Below are 18,394 nucleotides of genomic sequence, written 5' to 3'. Positions count from 1 at the left end.
GAGGCAATCTAGGCAAACACACCAGTGTGTGTGGTTACTGAAATATAACAAAATCATGGAATTAACAGTGTAATTTGAGTCAAGTAGGACCATAAAGTTCATCTAGTCCAACCTACCTGCAGTCAGCAGGGTCATCTTCAATTAGGGCAGGTTGCTCAGAGCACCATGCAACCTGACCTGGAATGGTTTCAAGGGTCATCTACAACCTCTCTGGGCAACTTGGGACAGTGTTTCACCAACCTCACTGTAAAAAATATCTTCCTTTGATCTAGTCTGAATCTGTCTCTTTTAGCTTAAAACCATCATCCCTTGTCCTGTCACAACAGGCCCTGCTAAGAAGTCCCTCCCCATCTTTCTTGTAAATGCCCTTTAAGTGCTGAGAGGCCACCAGAAGGTCTCCCTGGAGCCTTTGCTTCTCTAACCTGAACAGCCCTAGCTCTCTCAGCCTGGCCTCACAGCAGAGGGCTTCCAGGCTTTGATGATTGAAGGAATGAGGTTGTATCCAGGTGGGGGTTGGTCTCTTCTCCCAGGCAACCAGCACCAGAACAAGAGGACACAGTCTCAAGCTGTGCCAGGGGAAGTTTAGGCTCAAGGTGAGGAGGAAGCTCTTCACAGAAAGATATATTGGCCATTGGGATGTGCTGCCCAGGGAGGTGGTGGAGTCACTGTCCCTGGAGGTGTTCAAAAAAGGATTGGATGTGGCACTTGGAGCCATGGTTTAGTTGTCATGAGGTGTTAGGTAATAGGTTGTACTTGATGATCTCTGAGGTCTTTTGCAACCTGGTTGATTATGATTCTATGATTGTTGTGGCCTCCTCTGGCCTAACAACAGGTCCATGTTTCTCCTGTGCTGAGGATTCCAGAGCTAGACCCTACACTGCAGGTGGGGTCTTAGTAGAGCACAACAGAGGGGCAGACTCCCTTCCCTCCACCTGCTGCCCAGCCTTCTGGGGATCAGCCCTGGACATGGCTGGCTTCTGGGCTGAGTTAACATTGCTGGCTCATGTTAGCCCTTTCACCCACCAGCACCCCCAAGTCTTCTCTGCAGGTCTGTTCTCCATCCTTTCATTCCCAGCCAGTACGGACACTGGGCGCTGACTCCAAATTGCTGGGCTGTGAAGGCTCAGAAGTGTGAAGAAAGAGAGGAAACATTGCAGGGAGCAGAGCAAAACCTTCTTGCTTCAGATAAATGAATTGTGTACCTTCTGCCTGGGTAAACAGTACCATGTCAATATTGATGCAGTCTCCTAACTGTGGGGATGCCTGTGGCCCTGCACCACAGGCAATGACTTGTTTGATGCAACCAGCATGGTGTGGTTTGAGGATGGTAGAGAATTCAGCCACATGAAAAAGAAGCTAAAAACAGCTTTGGGATTGAGGCTGGAGACTCAAAAAAAAAGTGCAACTTAATGGCAGAAAAATTAAACCTCTAGCTCAAAAGCAGTATTTTTGAACTCAAATACACTTCAAAGTCTTCTGGGCTTGAGGTCTCAGTGCAGCTCCCAGCTCTTGGTCCTTTTCCCAAACACAGCTGAGCCTTTGTTTGATGTTTAGAGGGGAGAAAAAGAAAAAGACAGCCCATGCTGTAGGGAGAGGAGCTCTGGGATGCGCTGTACTCATGCTTGTGGGGATGCCTTCTGAACAGTACAAACTCCCCTGGGGCACATGGGTGACAAGACAAAAACACAATCAGTTGCCACACTGATTTTAGTAATTACCTTTTTATTAGCAGTTTTCTAAGGCTGTTAGCTCTGGAGAGTGGAGGTATTCCCTTAAGTGCATCAGAGGACCAGGGAAGAGGCATTTCCACCATCAGCAGTCACTGCCTTTGAGGAGGATTCATCTCATGTTTCTTGATTTCATAGTATCATAGTATCAGCCAGGGTTGGAAGGGACCACAAGGATCATCTAGTTTTAACCCCCCTGCCATGGGCAGGGACACCCCACACGAGATCAGGCTGGCCAGAGCCTCATCCAGCCTGGGCTTAAACACCTCCAGGGAAGGGACCTCAACCACCTCCCTGGACAACCCATTCCAGGGCTTCACCACTCTCATGGGGAAGAACTTCCTCCTCACCTCCAGCCTGAATCTCCCCACCTCCAGCTTCATTCCATTCCCCCTAGTCCTATCACTACCTGAGATCCTGAGAAGTCCTTCCCCAGCCTTCTTGTAGGCCCCGTTCAGATACTGAAAGGCCACAATGAGGTCACCTGGGAGCCTTCTCTTCTCCAGACTGAACAGCCCCAACTCCTTCAGTCTGTCCCTTTCAGCCTCTTCCCTTGCTCTGTATCTGTAGAATCATGGAAACATTTCAGTTGGAAAAGATCTTTGAGGACATCAAGTCAAACTGTTGACCCAACACTGCCAGGTCACCACTAAAATGTGTCTCACGGCACCACATCTCCAAGGATTTTCAATAACCCCAGGGATGGGGACTCCACGATTTCCCAGGGCAGCCCGTTCCAGGCCATGATAAGCCTCTCAGGGAGGAAATTTTTCCTAGTGTCCAGTCTACTTGAAGCCATTTCCTCTTTTCCTATTGCTTTATACTTTGGAGAACAGACTGATCCCCACCTCCATACAACCTCCATACAAATTTAACACATCCAAATGCCGGGTTCTGCACATTGGCCACAACAACCCCATGCAGTGCTACAGGCTGGGGTCAGAGTGGCTAGAGAGCAGCCAGGCAGAGAGGGACCTGGGGGTGCTGGTTGATGGTAGGCTTAACATGAGCCTGCAGTGTGCCCAGGCAGCCAAGAGGGCCAATGGCATCCTGGCCTGCATCAAGAACAGTGTGGCCAGCAGGAGCAGGGAGGTCATTCTGCCCCTGTACACTGCACTGGTTAGGCCACACCTCGAGTACTGTGTCCAGTTCTGGGCCCCTCAGTTTAGGAAGGATGTTGACTTGCTGGAACGAGTCCAGAGAAGAGCAACAAAGTTGGTGAGGGGTTTGGAACACAAGCCCTATGAGGAGAGGCTGAGGGAGCTGGGGCTGCTTAGCCTGGAGAAGAGGAGACTTAGGGGTGACCTTATCACTCTCTACAACTACCTGAAGGGAGGTTGTAGACAGGCTGATGATGGTCTCTTCTCCCAGGCACCCAGTACCAGAACAAGAGGACACAGTCTCAAGCTGCGCCAGGGGAGGTTCAGGTTGGATGTTAGGAAGAAGTTCTATACAGAAAGAGTGATTGCACTATGGAATGGGTTGCCCGGGGAGGTGGTGGAGTCGCCGTCATTGAAGGTGTTCAGAAGGAGACTTGATGGGGTGCTTGGTGCCATGGGTTAGCTGTTTGGGTGGGTTGGATTGGTTGATGGGTTGGACACGATGATCTTGAAGGTCTCTTCCAACCTGGTTTGGTTTATTCTAATAAAGTTTATTCTAATAAAGTTATTCTAACCTCCTTTCAGGTAGCTGTAGAGACAGAGATTCACAGAATCATGGAATCATAGAATGGGTTGGGTTGAGAGGGACCTTAAAGGTCATCTAGTTCCAAACCTCCCACAAGCAGGGAAACCTTCCACTAGACCAGGTTGCTCAAAGCCCTGTTCACCCTGACCTCAGACACTTCCAGGGACTGGGCATCCACAACTCCTTATAGTTTCATAGTTTCATTCAGGGTTGGAAGGGACCACAAGGATCATCTAGTTCCAACCCCCCTGCCACGGGCAGGGACACCCCACACTAGATCAGGCTGGCCAGAGCCTCATCCAGCCTGCTCTTAAACACCCCCAGGGACGGGGCCTCGACCACCTCCCTGGACAACACATGCCAGGGTTTCACCACTCTCATGGGGAAGAACCTCCTCCTCACATCTAGCCTGAATCTCCCCACCTCCAGCTTCATTCCATTCCCCCTAGTCCTATCACTACCTGAGATCTTAGGAAGTCCTTCCCCAGCCTTCCTGTAGGCCCCCTTCAGATACTGGAAGGCCACAATTAGGTCACCTGGGAGCCTTCTCTTCTGCAGACTGAACAGTCCCAACTCCTTCAGTCTGTCCTCATAGGACTGACAATGTGTTCTGGTGTCTGACCCCCTTCACAGCGGGGAGTTTCATCCAAATATCTAATCTAAAATCCACCTTCTTTCAGTTTAAATCCATTATCCCTTGTCTTACCACTTCATGCCCTGTGAAAAATCCCTTTTCAGCTTTCTTGCAGGAAAGGTCTAAGATCTACCCTGAGCCTCCTTTTCTCCAGACTGAACAACCCCAGTTCCCTCAATTGTTCTTCACAAGACTTGTTCTCCAGACCCTTCAACAGCCTTGTTGCCCTTTTTTTGAACATGTTCCAGCACCTCAATGCCCTTCTCATAATCAGAAGGTTTCCCAGCAAAAACCAACTACTCCAGCATCCAGTCACATTTTGGGGGGAACACAGGAGATTGAGTTAAAATAGCAATGTTGGGCTTTGGTCCCCATTAAAAATCTCACTGGGCAAATGCTTTTCTCTCCTTGGCTGATAGGTTTGCTCTCTGCAAGCTCAGGTAGATACATACCTGGCAGCAAAGCAGGGTTAGACCTTCCTTTACATAAACTTACAATCATAGAATCATAGAATGGCTTGGGTTGGAAGGGACCTTAAAAGATCATCTAGTTCAAATCCACCTGCCATGGCCAGGGAATCCTTCCACCAGACCCTGTCTAACCTGACCTTGAACACCTCCAGGGAGGGGGCACCCATATCCTCCCTAAGCAACCTGATCCAATGTCTCATCACCCTCGCTGGAAAGAATTTCTTCCTGATCTTCAGTCTAAATCTGCTCACCTCGAACTTAAATCCATTCACTCTCATCCTGTCTCAACAAACCCTTTTAAAAGTCCCTCCAACATTAACTTTCCCCTGAGGTGGAGGCTTTTCCAGCTTTTTCAATCACACCAGCCTTGTTTTGTCTCTCCTGCCTTTATCCTTTCTTCAGCAAATCATCCATCTGTCCATCTCCTCCATGCTGCTGTTCACTGTCATGGGTATCCAGCGAGCCATGGGAAATAACCACCCCTGGGCAACCCCTCCAAATGCAATCATGGGGTATAATTCCCTAGTATCAGGTGAGAGGATTGAGAGGAAATGATCTGAAATTGGTCCAGGGGGGTTTAGGTTGGGTATTAGGAAACATTTAATGACTGAAAGAGTGGTCAGGCATTGAAATAGGTTGCCCAGAGAGGTGGTGGAGTCACCATCCATGGAGGTGTTCAAGAAACCTGTGGACATGGCACTTTGAGATATGGTTTAGTGGCCATGGTGGTGTTAGGTTGATGGCTGAACTAGACAAGGTCTTTTCCAACCAAAACAATTCCGATTCTATGCTTCTTCAGAGCCTGGAGGCTTGTTGTGGTAGAGCTTTGATTCTTCTGCCACCAAGCACTTTGCAGCCATTTGTTGATGGGGACCACAGCATTGTGAGACCTTCCATGAACCCAAGGATAGAGTTACTTAGGTGTCGAGTAGGCAGAGCATCCTGTAACAGGACAAAAGAAAACATCCTCAAATTGTGTCAATGACATTTAGGTTGGACATTATGAAAGGTTTCTTCTCTGAAGGGGTTGTTGAGCCCTGCAACAGGCTGCGCAGGGCAGTGGTGGAGTCCTGATCACTGGAGGGGTTTAAGACATGTGTAGATGTGGTGATGAGGGTCAAGAGTGTTCGAGCAACGTGTGGATGCAGCCCTTTGGGAAGTGATTTAATGGCCATGGTGATCTTAGGTTGATAGTTCAGCTCAATAATCTCAGAGGTCTTTTCCAACTGAACCAGTTCTGTGACCATAGGTCCTCCTTCCCCAGCTCTCCCCCAGCACACCACGTTTTGTGATGTGGATTTCTGTCGACGGAGCGAGACGCCCAGCCCTCTCCTCCTGATGAACACGTCCCGCGAGGACAATGATGGAGTTCCTGCGAAATTTTTACTGCTGACCTTTTTCTCCGCCGTGGAGCAGGAATGCGTCTCCCAGCGATGGCTGGGGACAGTAGAGAGCATGTTAGAATGCTGGAAAATGTGACTCTGTCTTTGTGGAATGCCATTCCGCGGCCCGCCCCCCCCCCCCCCCCCCCAAACTTTCATTCCCTTTTCTTCTCCCCTCCCCTTCAGAAAAATGCAGCACTGAAAACCTGAAAATTTAAGGTAAAAAATTGCTGTCTGCTTCCCCCCCCTTTTTCCCCCCCTCTCCCCAGCTCTGTCTGAACAAGCAGCCAAGCTGTTAAATGCTTTTACCTGCTGTGTCCAAGTCAAAAGTTAAATAATGTGTGAACGAATGTGGAAGGAAAACAAGAGGCAGGGAGGGAGCGCGGGAGAGAGCCCGTCTTGCAGCATGATAATTGTTACATTATGAGAAACAAATAAGGCACTGCTCCTCCCCACCTCTGCCTCCCTGACATCTTGACAGGTACATCTGAAGTTAATTAGGTGCCTCTCGTTGTGTTTCACTCCACCGCTGGAGATGGATCCCACAAACACACAGCTCTGTGTGCCCTGGCAGCCAGCGCTGGTGTTTTGAAGGTCAATAGTTTTGCAGCACGGTCAGTTTGATTTCTGTGCTCCATCAGAGCTAGAAGAGAAGGACATTGGACTGCTAGAATGGATCCAGAGGAGAGTCACAAAGATAATCAGAGGGCTGATCAGAACCTTCCCTATGGGAACAGGCTTCAAGAGTTGGGGTTGTTCAGCCTGGAGAAAAGAAGGCTCTGGGGAGACCTTAGAGCAGCCTTCCAGTACCTGAAGGGGACCTACAAGAAAGCTTGGGGAGGGCCTTTTGACAAGGGCTTGTAGTGACAGGACAAGAGGGAATGGATTGAAGCTTGAGGAGGGGAGATTTGGACTGGAGATTAGGAAGAAAATCTTTACAGTGAGGGTGGGGAGACATAGGAACATGTAGTCCAGACAAGTTGTGGGTGTCCCCTTCCTGGAGATGTTCAAGGCCAGGTTGGATGGGGCCTTAAGCAATCTGGTCCAGTGGAAGGTGTCTCTGCCAATAGTGGGGGAATTGGAACTAGATGGTCTTTAAGGTCCTTTCCAACCCAAACAATTCTATGATCCTTCCATAAAAACGCCTTTGCTAAGAGGCTAGGACATCTCAACCAGATGTATGTGATGGGCTGTGTGCTGGTGTCATGGGACTGGTCTTTCACCCATGCCCTTGAAGCTCCTGGCAGCAGGAGAAAGGTAGTACTATTCTGCTAACTAAATAGTATAGTTGCCACATCTTTTCTTCTTGAGGCTTGTTTGCTGCTCCTTGTTGCTGGAAAGCTTTGCCTGTCTAAGCTGATGCATTCCTGTTTGCATAGAGATGCTGGTTTAACCTTCCACATTTCCACCACTGGTAAATGTCCTTCACCACATAGAATCACAGAATTCTATCAGTTGGAAAAGACCCCAGATTAGGATCATCAAGTCCAACAGTCAACCCAATACCACTGTGGCTATTAAACTATCTCCCAAAGTGCCATGTCTGCATGTTTTTTGAACACCTCAGGGTGTGGTGATGCTACCACCTCTCTGGGCAGCCTGTTCCAATTCCTGACCACTCTTCCAAAAAAGATATTTTTCCTAATGTCCAACCTAAGCCTCCCCTGGCACAACTTGAGGCTATTTCCTCTCTTTTTATCACCTGATACTAGGGAGAAGAGACAACACCCACCTCACTTCAACCTCCTTTCAGGGAGTTGTAGAGAGCAAGAAGTTCTCCACTCAGCCTCCTTTACTCCCCAGTTCCTTCACCTACTCCTCACCAGACTTATTCTCCAGACCCTTCACCAGCTTTGTTGCCCTCCTCTGGACAAGCTTCAGCATCTCAATGTCGTTCTTGGAGTGAGGGGCCCAAAATTGAACTCATTTTGGAGGTGTGGCTTCACCAGTGCAGGTGATCATACAGTAGCCAGGAGCACGATTACTTCCCTGCTCCTACTGGCCACACTACTGCTGACATCTTCAGTCTGGCACTTCCTCCTTCTGTAAACCCTGAACCAGATCACCCATCCCATCTTCATTGCTATGGTGAGGTGTCCTAAGTGTCTATGAATTATTTGTAAGTGCTAGTAGTTGGATCAGTATGGTAATCTAAAGGGCTCTTAATCACTTCTTGTTTCAGCAATCAGATGTCTTTGGTTGCCCTGAGCTGCCTCTGTAGAGAGCAGTCTTCTCCCATGGATGCATTAGAAGATGTGTGTCAAAAATGTCCCTTGCATTGTGTTGACTGTAAGGGAAGTTGGACATGACTGCCTCAGATGAAGGGGACATTCAATCAGGTGTCTCTTGCCCCATGCACAGGGATGTATGGTGCAGTATTAAAGTTGATAATTTATTCTTCCCTTTGTTTTGTTGCTTTAAGACATGAGGAATTTGATGAGTATAGATGTGATGTGGGTTTCCCTTCAAACTTTTTCCCCAGACCTGCATTTGTCATGCTGGGTCTGAGTTTCTTTAAGGGTAGGAGCAAAGACAGGAGTAGGCTGTACATGCATGATACGAAAGGGACAACGTCTCTTTCCCCGCCTACATTAGGTGGGATGGAGCCAGGGCCATGAAGGCTGACCTAAAAAAATGAGTTTGTGCTGCTGACCAGGAGGACATCAGAAGACAAGCTTGAAGCCATTCCACACTGCTCCTGCCCCATGCCCAGCCTAGAGTAAGCTTACTCAAGTGTCCTCATGGGCAGGGAGTGTGTGTGACCCTGCTTTGGCCCCTTTTGTCCCACGCATGGACCTATAGCACCATCCCAGCAGGCTTCACACCCTCAAGCACTGATTTCATGCTAGAAAACACCACTCTGGTGGTCTTCAGCCCAGCCCACATATTATTTCAGACAGTTTAACTTGGCCAAAACACACAAAACAGTTATTATGTCTTGGAGCCAGAGGGGCAACATGTGAGCTGAGGGAAGGCCAGTGTTGTGTGCACTTTAGGGGGATGTGCTCCAGGAAAGGACACCACAGAGTGGGGTGGACACCCACTGGTCCATACCCCTTGGCCTCTGGGCCAGGGATGCTTGCTAGGCCTCTGTTGTTTGGCAGTATAGACATGACTTATGAAACTCCCTGCTGGGAGCTTCTGCATGATCTTCATCCATACACCAGCATTAACCACAGCTCCTTGGGTGAAGATGTCTAGCTATGTCCACACCACTAGGCTATGCAGAGTGAATAAGTGCTGAAGACTTGACATCCACACTTCAAAAAGGTGGGTTTTTTTTAATGGACCAGCAACAGCCTGGTAACATGGACCCCTCTCTTGCTTGGCATGTGGAAGGTGCTCTCCTGAAGTGGGTCTTTGGTTTAGGCTTATTGTGAGCTAAAACATCAATACAAATCCTCCCCTAGAAGAGATGCAATGGTGAGGAAGACCATGAAAAGCTTTTACTCCACAAGCCCATAGTCTTTGAATTTTTGCTTCAAGTTTGAAGTTCAAATAAAACCAGAAACTTGAAAGAAAACCTCATTCCACAGCTTCCCAGAGGCAACTTCCCCCTTGCAGCCATAGCAAGGCCACAAGGTATTTGCTCAGGGTGGCCCTACCTTGCCTTGCTCTTTCAATGGTGGTCAGCAGAGCCCCACCTCCATTTCAAACCCCAAGCCCAGATAATGTTTTTCTGCCCAGAGTTTTGCTTTTTATTTGCACCCCACTAATAATGCCATTCATCAAGAAGATGACCAGGGAATGAGAGACCCCAGAGAACAGAAGGCTCTGGGAAAGTCTTATAATGGTCTTTTAGTACCTGAAGGGAACCTACAAGAAAGCTGGGGAAGGCCTTTTTTACAAGGGCTTGTAATGACAGGACAAAGGTAAGGGAGACCCCACCTGGAGTACTGCATCCAGTTCTGGAGCCCCTATTACAGGAAGGATCTGGAGGTGCTGGAAGGTGTCCAGAGAAGGGCCACGAGGATGAGCAGAGGGCTGGAGCACCTCTCCTGTGGTGAGAGACTGAGAGAGTTGGGGTTGTTCAGTCTGGAGAAGAGAAGGCTCCAAGGAGACCTTATTGTGGCATCTGAAGAGGGCTACAGGAAAGCTGGGGAGGGGCTTTTTAGGGTGTCAGGGAATGATAGGACTAGGGGGAAATGGAACAAAACTAGAAATACATAGATTCAGATTGGGTATTAGGAAGAAGTTCTTCCCCATGAGGGTGGTGAGACACTGGCACAGGTTGCCCAGGCATGTGGTGGAAGCCTCATCCCTGAAGGTTTTTAAGGCCAGGCTGGATGTGGTTCTGAGCAACCTGGTGTAGTGTGAGGTGTCCCTGCCCATGGCAGGGTGATTGGAACTGGATGAATCTTGAGGTCCCTTCCAACCCTGACACTTCTATGATTCTATGATTATGAATTTAAACTGGAAGAGGAGAGATTTTAGAAGGGAATTTTTTCCAGTGAGGGTGGTAAGACCCTGGAACAGGTTGTCCAGAGAAGCTGTGGATGTCTCCTCCCTGGAGGCATTCAAGACCAGGCTGGACAAGGCCTTGAGCAACCTGGCCCAGGGAAAGCTGGGTAGGGGCTTTTTACAATGGCTTGTAGTGATAGGACAAGGGTAAAGGGATTGAAGCTGGAAGAGGGGATATTTAAATGGGATATTAGGAAGAAATTCTTTCGAGTGAGGGTGGTGAGACACTGGAGCAGGTTGCCCAGGGAGGTTGTGGAGGCTTACTCCTTGGAGGCATTCAACCTGATCCAGTGGAGGTGTCCCTGCCCATGGCATAGGGGTTGAAACTAGAGGATCCTTAAGGTCCCTTTCAACCCAACCCATTTTACGATCAATACAAATGAATATCTCCTGTGTCTGCCTCTTGAGGATGAATTTTGAACAGTCCCTTCAGCTATAACTTTAAGTTTCATTATTTATTAACTACGATCAGTGCTTTCTGACTTTCTAACTTGGTTGAAAAACTCCCACAAAGAAAATCAATCGTGACTAAATAAGCATTGCCACACTCTCCACAACAAATTTATGATCTGGATACCCTCAGACTTCTAAGCAAATACCAAATGTTTGGGGTTTTGTTCAAACATTTTATTTGGCAGGTGTTCCTGGAAGACCAGGGCTGAGCGGTGGGGTTGGGAGCTGAGTGAATGAGACCTGGAGCCATGTTTATGAGATTGCAAGTATTTTTAAAGCTCTTGGAGAAAACACCAAACAAAATGGTTTGCAATCAGGCTGAAGATACTCTCTCAAGACTATTTTTTTTTGTAACCCAGAGGCAGAATATATCACACAAGCCTCTTGTCTTTCTATCACTCACAGATCTCATTTGATCTTCGCTTCTCTCAGCAGACCTGCCTCTGGCCTACCATGTATGTTTAATATTAGTCCTAAAGCCATTCCAGGTATAGTTCTAGATGCTGGATGGATTTCAGAAATGCTTTTGTGCTGCATGCCAAGCTGCTAAAAGCAGGGCTAGATTGTGTCATCAGTTTTCAATCAAGCCTCTCTGTGCCTCTTTTTGTAAGCTGCTAAAAACTTAAAATGGTGAGCAAAGACTTTCCACAGAGCTTAAAAAAACGAGGCTTCTCATCACAACTGCTGTAGGTGGACTGCTGGGGTGTTCTACTGAAGGACCTGGTCCTGTCTGAGGTCATGTGGCAGTGGTGAGAAGAGGGGAATACTTTTCCTTGGCTTAGTTTCCACATTTGCTCTGTTTTGCACCAAATTTGATCATCGTGTTTTACAATTCCACCCCAAGCAGGAAATCTAGAGTATGGATCAGTGGCTGCCCTAATTTTTATTGGCAAATCATGATCTTTATTGGTGAAATTATGAGCTAGCTGGACTTTACAGTCTTTGTGTAATGGAGCCAATATACTACTACCAGCATGATGTTTTAAATTTAATGTAGCAAAGAACAAAGGTAGCTTTCTTCTTGCTTTCCTTCTCCTTCTTTCCTTTTCTCTCTCTCATTCTTTCCTCTTTTCTTTGGTTCTTCTCTTTTCCTTCCTCCCTTCCTTCTTTTCCTTCCTCCCTTCCTTCTTTTCCTTCCTCCCTTCCTTCCTTCCAGGTTGAAAAAAACTCCACCAAGTCCCACCATTAATCCAACACTGCCAAGTCCACCATCAAACCACATCTCCTCTGTGTAGAGAGTATATCAGTCACTCCAACATGGACACAGTTTGATAGAAAAGCTGGTATCAGAAGAAGGAAAGAACCAATACTAGCAAGATGAAGTGTCTTTGCTGGTACAGCTGTGGTGAGAACTGCATCTCTGCCCAGCTTGGTCCCACTGCTATGTGAGATGGAGCCCTAAATGCAGATGACAGATACAAAAGTCATTCTGGTCTTTTGTTTTGTTTTGTTTTGATTTCCCCCCCCCCCCCCAAAACACATTTCCAAATGAACATGAGCCAGCAGTGTGCCCACGTAGCCAAGAAGGCCAATGGCATCCTGGCCTGGATCAGGAATAGAGTGGCCAGCAGGACTAGGGAAGTCATTCTGCTCCTGTGCTCAGCACTGGTTAGGCCACACCTTGAGTACTGTGTCCAGTTCTGGACTCCTTAATTTAAGAAGGAGACACATTAAGACACTTGAACATGTCCAGAGAAGGGTGAAAAGGCTGGTGAGAGGTCTGGAGCACAGCCCTGTGAGGGGAGGCTGAGGGAGCTGGGGTTGTTTAGCCTGGAGAAGAGAAGGCTCAGGGGAGACCTTATTGCCATCTACAACTACCTGAAAGGAGGTTGTATCCAGGTGGGGGTTGGTCTCTTCTCCCAGGCAACCAGCACCAGGACAAGAGGACACAGTCTCAAGCTGTGCCAGGGGAAGTTTAGGTTTGAGGTGAGGAGAAAATTCTTCCCAGAAAGAGTGATTGGCCATTGAGATGTGCTGCCCAGGGAGGTGGTGGAGTCACTGTCCCTGGAGGTGTTCAAGAAAGGATTTGACATGGCAATTGGAGCCATGGTTTAGTTGTCAGATGGTGTTAGGTGATAGATTGGATTTGATGATCTCTGAGTTCTTTTCCAATCTGGTTGATTCTGTGATTCTACGAAAAGCATCTTGCAGCACTGTTAGTTGTGCTGGCCTGAAATGGGAAAGGTTTACTCACTGCCTGAGGAGCAGTATTTGGTAGAGACAGCACCACCTGTCATCTTTGGAGGAACCAGAACCTGCTGGGTTAGATACCCACCTTCAGGAGGGCTGAAGAAGGCTGAGATGACTCAAAACTCTTGTAGATAAGGTTTTGTGGTTATGGTTGGGTGGTACTAGCCATCACCTGAATCACAGCAGCTCCCAAAGAAAATGCCAGCTCTGACCTCACCTGCAGGGCTCCCGAATGCCCTTTTGAGCATTCTCTCTCCCTCTAGTGACAATGGAAGATGCAAAGGATCTCAGACAGCTACCATAAGTGCTTAAAATTATCTGGTGTGAAAACCTCCTTCCCTTCATCTCCCCCCAGGCTCTGCCTCAAAGAGAGGGAATCAGGATGGGAAGGTCAAGAAAAGGAGCAGGGATATGGGATGAAGTCATGGGCTTGGCAACACTCCCCAATCACTGCTGAAGCAGGGAATGTAGTCCTCTGGTTTTTAAACCAGGATGAAACCCACCAAATTGTTCAGCAGTGATAAATTCCAGCAGGACTGTGTTTCACTTCCAAAAAAAAGTTTAAAAAAACCCAAACCTAAACTCCTAAACCAAACACCTAAACGAAACACCTAAACCAAGCACCTGCCCTTTTTGGGTTGGGTTGGGTTTGGTTTGGTTTGGTTTGGTTTGGTTTGGTTTGGTTGGGGGGCTTTTATTCAGGATGGGAGTGATCACAGTGGTGATGTGACGGATGAGAAGGATCAGGCCTTTGGTGCTGCAAAAGGTGGTGCTGGAGCAGGGGAACACATCTGGCTTCTCAGATCCTGGGATGAATTGGCAGCAGGAGTGACAAGAGTTAAATAAACCACGCAGAGTTACAAAGGTGTCACCACAGCACAATAAACATCAACTCCCACCGTACCAGTTTTACAGTTTCCATCCCCACCAAAGTCTTGCTTTCATATTGCTTGCACATCATCTTCAGTTTGAAACATTTACCTAATTCCTTATTGTTAAAAACCCCAGAGGAAGAACAGGCTGCTCCTAACCTCTCCTGGACTGCAGTTCTGAGCTATTAATCTGTCATGTCAGTGTATTTTATTAATGCTGTTTTCCTGCGGACGAGAGGTGGAATACATCATAAGTCACTTACCATCTGCTATGGAAGTGCCTTGTAAAGTATCTTTCTTCCATAGATTATTGCTTTGATAGATTAGGGGTTTGTACAGCCGTGATACCTCATCCCATCAATTTTCAGCTCCCAGAAGAGCCTCCATGGCTGAAGCGTGTGATCAGTGCAAAAGTCTTTATGGGCATCTCGCTGTGCCTCTGCAGACTGGGAAAGTGCTATTACAGCAGCTTTCCAGATGAGGACACAATGTCCTGGTTTTCATGGAATCACAGAATCCTAGCCTCACAGAATTAGGGAATGGTTTGAAGTTACTGAATCCTTCCTTCAGTACACACTCCTGCTCTTCAGTAATTTCCAGAATATTGGAATCATAGAAGGAATCATAGAATGGTTTGGATCGTCACTTAAGGATCATCTGGTTCCAATCTCTTTGACGTGGGCAGGGACACCTTCCATTAAATCAAGTTGCTTAAAGCCCTGTCCAACCGGAGCTTGAATGTTTCCATTGTGCTTCTTTGGAACACTTACAGAGATTGGGAATCCATGGGCAGCTGACAGTGGTTCCCATTTCTGGTGCAATGTGCCCTGCTGGTGGCTTTGTTTTTTTTTTTCTTCCAGTAAATCCTTGTCCATGATGTAGTTGTGTCTATGCTATGCTCATCTTTATTGAGTACTCATCTTGGTTTCATTTTGAGGAGACAACTGAAAAGCTTTCTGAGCTGGTGGTACATCTGAGCCGGTGGTACATCTGAGCCAGTGAATTTTGCCTCAGGAACAGGTGGAAAAATGTCTTCTCTGAAAGAGTTGTCAAGCACTGCACAGGCTGCCCAGGGAAGTAGAGGAGTCACTGTCTTTGGAAGGATTTCAAAGATGTATAGATGAGGTGTGGAAGGAGATGGTCTAGTGGTAATCTGGCTGTGCTGGGTTAGCAGTTGGACTTACTGATCTTTAAGGTCTTCTCCAGCCTAAATGATTCTGTGGTTCTATAATTCTATGGTTGAATGCATGAAGAAATTCGGCATGAAGAGCTAAGGAACAGTTCAAACTGAGACACCCATGAGGATAGGGAATAAAGAAGTCACTCAAAGGACTAAGGCATATCAGTCTGTAGAACAAGAGATGCTGAGGAGATCAGGACAGTTGCCCATCTGGACTGCTTGTGCTCAGCTTGAGCACTGTGTTCAGTTTCAGGTGCTGAAGTATGAGGGGCATTGAGGTGCTGGAGGGGGTCCAGAAAAGGGCAAAAAAGCTGTTGAAGGGTCTGGAGAATAAGTTGTGAGGAGCAGCTGAATGAGCTGGGATTGTTTAGTCTGGAGAAGAGCAGGCTGTGGGGAAACTTCATTGCTCTCTACCAATTCCCTGAAAGGAGGTTGTAATGAGGTCTCTTGCCCCAAGTAACAAGCAGTAGGTCAAGAAGAAACAGCCTTATGTTGTGCCACTGGGCATTTAGGTTGGACACTAGGAAAAATTTCTTTACTGAAAGGGTGGTCATGCATTGGAACAGGGTGCCTAGGGAGGTGGTAGAGTCACCATTCCTGGAAGTGTTAAACATGTAGACAGGGCACTTTGGGACATAGTTTAGTGGTCATGTTAGTGTTGGGTTGACAGTTGGACTTGATGATCCTAGAGGTCTTTTTTCCAATCTGAATGATTCTGTGATTCTCTAATTATCCCTGCATCTTTGTCCCCAGCTACTCCAAACCACTCCTTCCTGCCCCTAAGGACTTGTCTCCCATGCTTTGGCTTGCTTAGCACCCCAAAGCCCTCTTGTGCCTGAAAGTAGTTCAGCATTCTCAGGGTTAAATCAGATTTGGTATCTAACCAAGACCTGGCAGCTGAATTTCAGCCCAGCATGAGTTTTTACGATCGAGTTATAGACCCCAGAATAGGTAAAAAAAAAAGCCCAAAAAATCCAGTCTGAGGTTTATAATGGAAATCATGACAGAGCCATGATTGTAGTAGCAGGAATAGCATCACTGTAATATGGTCATAAACTGGGACTGTCCTGTGGGGTATTATAAAAGGGGGAAAAAAGCATCTACAGTGCACTTGGTACCCTAAAAGGTCTGAGGAGGTGGGTGCCGTGGCAGGATGCAAAAAGGGCTCCTTGCCAAGATGAATTTTAAAGAATTAAATGCCCCCCTGGTGCAAAACAGCATCAGCAGTGTCTCCACAGGCCTGTGCTGAGGGAGGTGAGGTACTGAACTGGGCCCTCGGTAAGGCCTCTTTGCACCCCTGAGATGAGGAAAACGAAGCATCTCCATTTCCAGGGTGGACGGCTGTCTGAGCGTGGGTCAGCTCCAATTTGATTGAGCAAAGCAGTGCTATTTTTCACAACATGGTTCTGACAAGGTGAAGGTGCAGCCTTTTCCAGTGTTTAAGTAAGAAAAAGCCATGTAATAAAGCTTCTGGACCTCATCTTTATTATTATCTGGCCATAAAGGGAGGCAAAGCATTTGTGAGCTGCTTGCAAATCCCAGCTTCTGAACTCCTGCTCTAGGTTCTGGGTTTGCAATGAGTTTGGTCCATCGTCTCCAGGAGCTCTTAAAAAGACAGAACAGAAATGATGTTTGGCTCCAGCAGAGATTGAAAGCCAAGAATGATACCATAAAGAAACACTGGTCACGTTTTATTGCTTTACTCACCCATGGTTTCTTGTGTATGACTTATGGAAGCTTTGATTTACGCTGGTGCGAGCTTTATCTGCTGCTGTCTTGGCCAGCTCATTCTTAATACCGAGACCTATGGGCCTCTGCTGACTTTTCTTGGTTAAATAAATTAAAGCAAATATAAACGTTAATGGGAGCCACTTTATATATGGCTAGATTGGAGCACTGTCTCTTACACCATGGGTCCAATCCAAGACCCATTAATCCAAAGCCTACTGACATCCCTGCATCAAGCCCTATCTTTTGGGCTTGTCCTTCTCACTATGAGAAGGGCAGTTTGGGTGAAAAAAATGATAGTTTGAAGGAGATTACATTTCTGCACAAAACTTCCAACCCTTGGCACCTCCAAGGAGGCAGAGCGTTTGGGATGTTTTAGTGGCTGTTGTTTGAAGTTTAAAGATACTCCTCCTGCAGTGATGTCTCCCCCTCACTTCTTCTCTCCATGCCAACCATCCCACCCTCTAAATATCTTCCCCTGAAGCGTTTTGCAATGCATCACACACTGTTTGTGGCCAAACACATTTTTTGGCTCTTGTATGTGACACAGAACCTACTCCCAACTCTCTAGACACTTTCTCAGATTGTTCCTTGCCAAGTCTTTGTTTTTTTGGATGGGAGAGAGCTTTCTTGTCTTTTTATTTTTATTGTTATTGTTATTTTACTATTTTTGTTTATCCAGAGATGCTTTCTGCCTCATGTACTTGGATAGCTCCTGGCTTGCCATTCCAGTGTCTGCCTTAATGCATTCTGGTTTGCTCCTTGTCCTTGCCCTTATAGGTCACATTCTCCAGTTCAAAAAATATCCCAAGCCAAGATAAAAGCAAGAAAACAAAACAACACCCCAACAACCAAAGAACAGTTGTATACTCTTTTTTTTCTTTTGTGCTGAACAGTATCATAGAACTGTTGAGGTTGGAAGAGGCCTCTAAGATCATCAAATCCAGCCACTCACCTAGCGCTCACAATCCCACCACTACTGCTAAGTTGCTACCACTAAACCATGTCCCTCAGCACTACATCCACACATCTTTTAGATGCCTTCAGGGATGGTGACTCTACCACCTCCCTGGGCAGCCTGTTCCAATGCCTGAGAACCCTTTCTGTGAAGTTTTCCTAATATCCAACCTGAATGTTCCCTGATGCAATTTCAGGTCATTTCCTCTTGTCCTGTCACTTGCTTATATGTGAGAAGAGACCCCCACCTCACTTCAACCTCCTTTCATGGAGTTATAGAGAGTGAGAAGGTTTCCCCTGAGCCTCTTTTTCTCCAGAACAAAGAACCCTAAGTTCCCTCAGCCATTCCTCCTGTGTTCAAGGCCCTTCACCTGCTTAGTTGCTCTTCTTTGGACATGCTCCAGCACCCCAATATCCTTCTTGAAGTGAGGACCCCAACCTGAACACAGAAGACTAGGAAGCAACACAATGGCCCAACAACCAAAGAACAGTTGCATGCTCTTTTTGTGCTGAAAAGAAGGCGGCCAGAAGAAAGGAATGGCACAAAATGTCCAAGAAATGGAAAAATGCAGAAATTATCCCACAGGCTATTAGGGTGAGTCAGGAATTGAAGCTGTTGTGTTTTCAGATTCAAGTAGCAAGTTCTTGGTTATT

The sequence above is a fragment of the Melanerpes formicivorus genome, unplaced genomic scaffold (genome assembly GCF_026170545.1).
Source record: "Melanerpes formicivorus ecotype bairdi unplaced genomic scaffold, bMelFor1.0.p_v2 SCAF_1, whole genome shotgun sequence".
Lineage (NCBI taxonomy): Eukaryota > Metazoa > Chordata > Aves > Piciformes > Picidae > Melanerpes > Melanerpes formicivorus.
The sequence above is the reverse complement of the archived record's forward strand: the minus strand, read 5'-3'. Positions refer to the sequence as shown.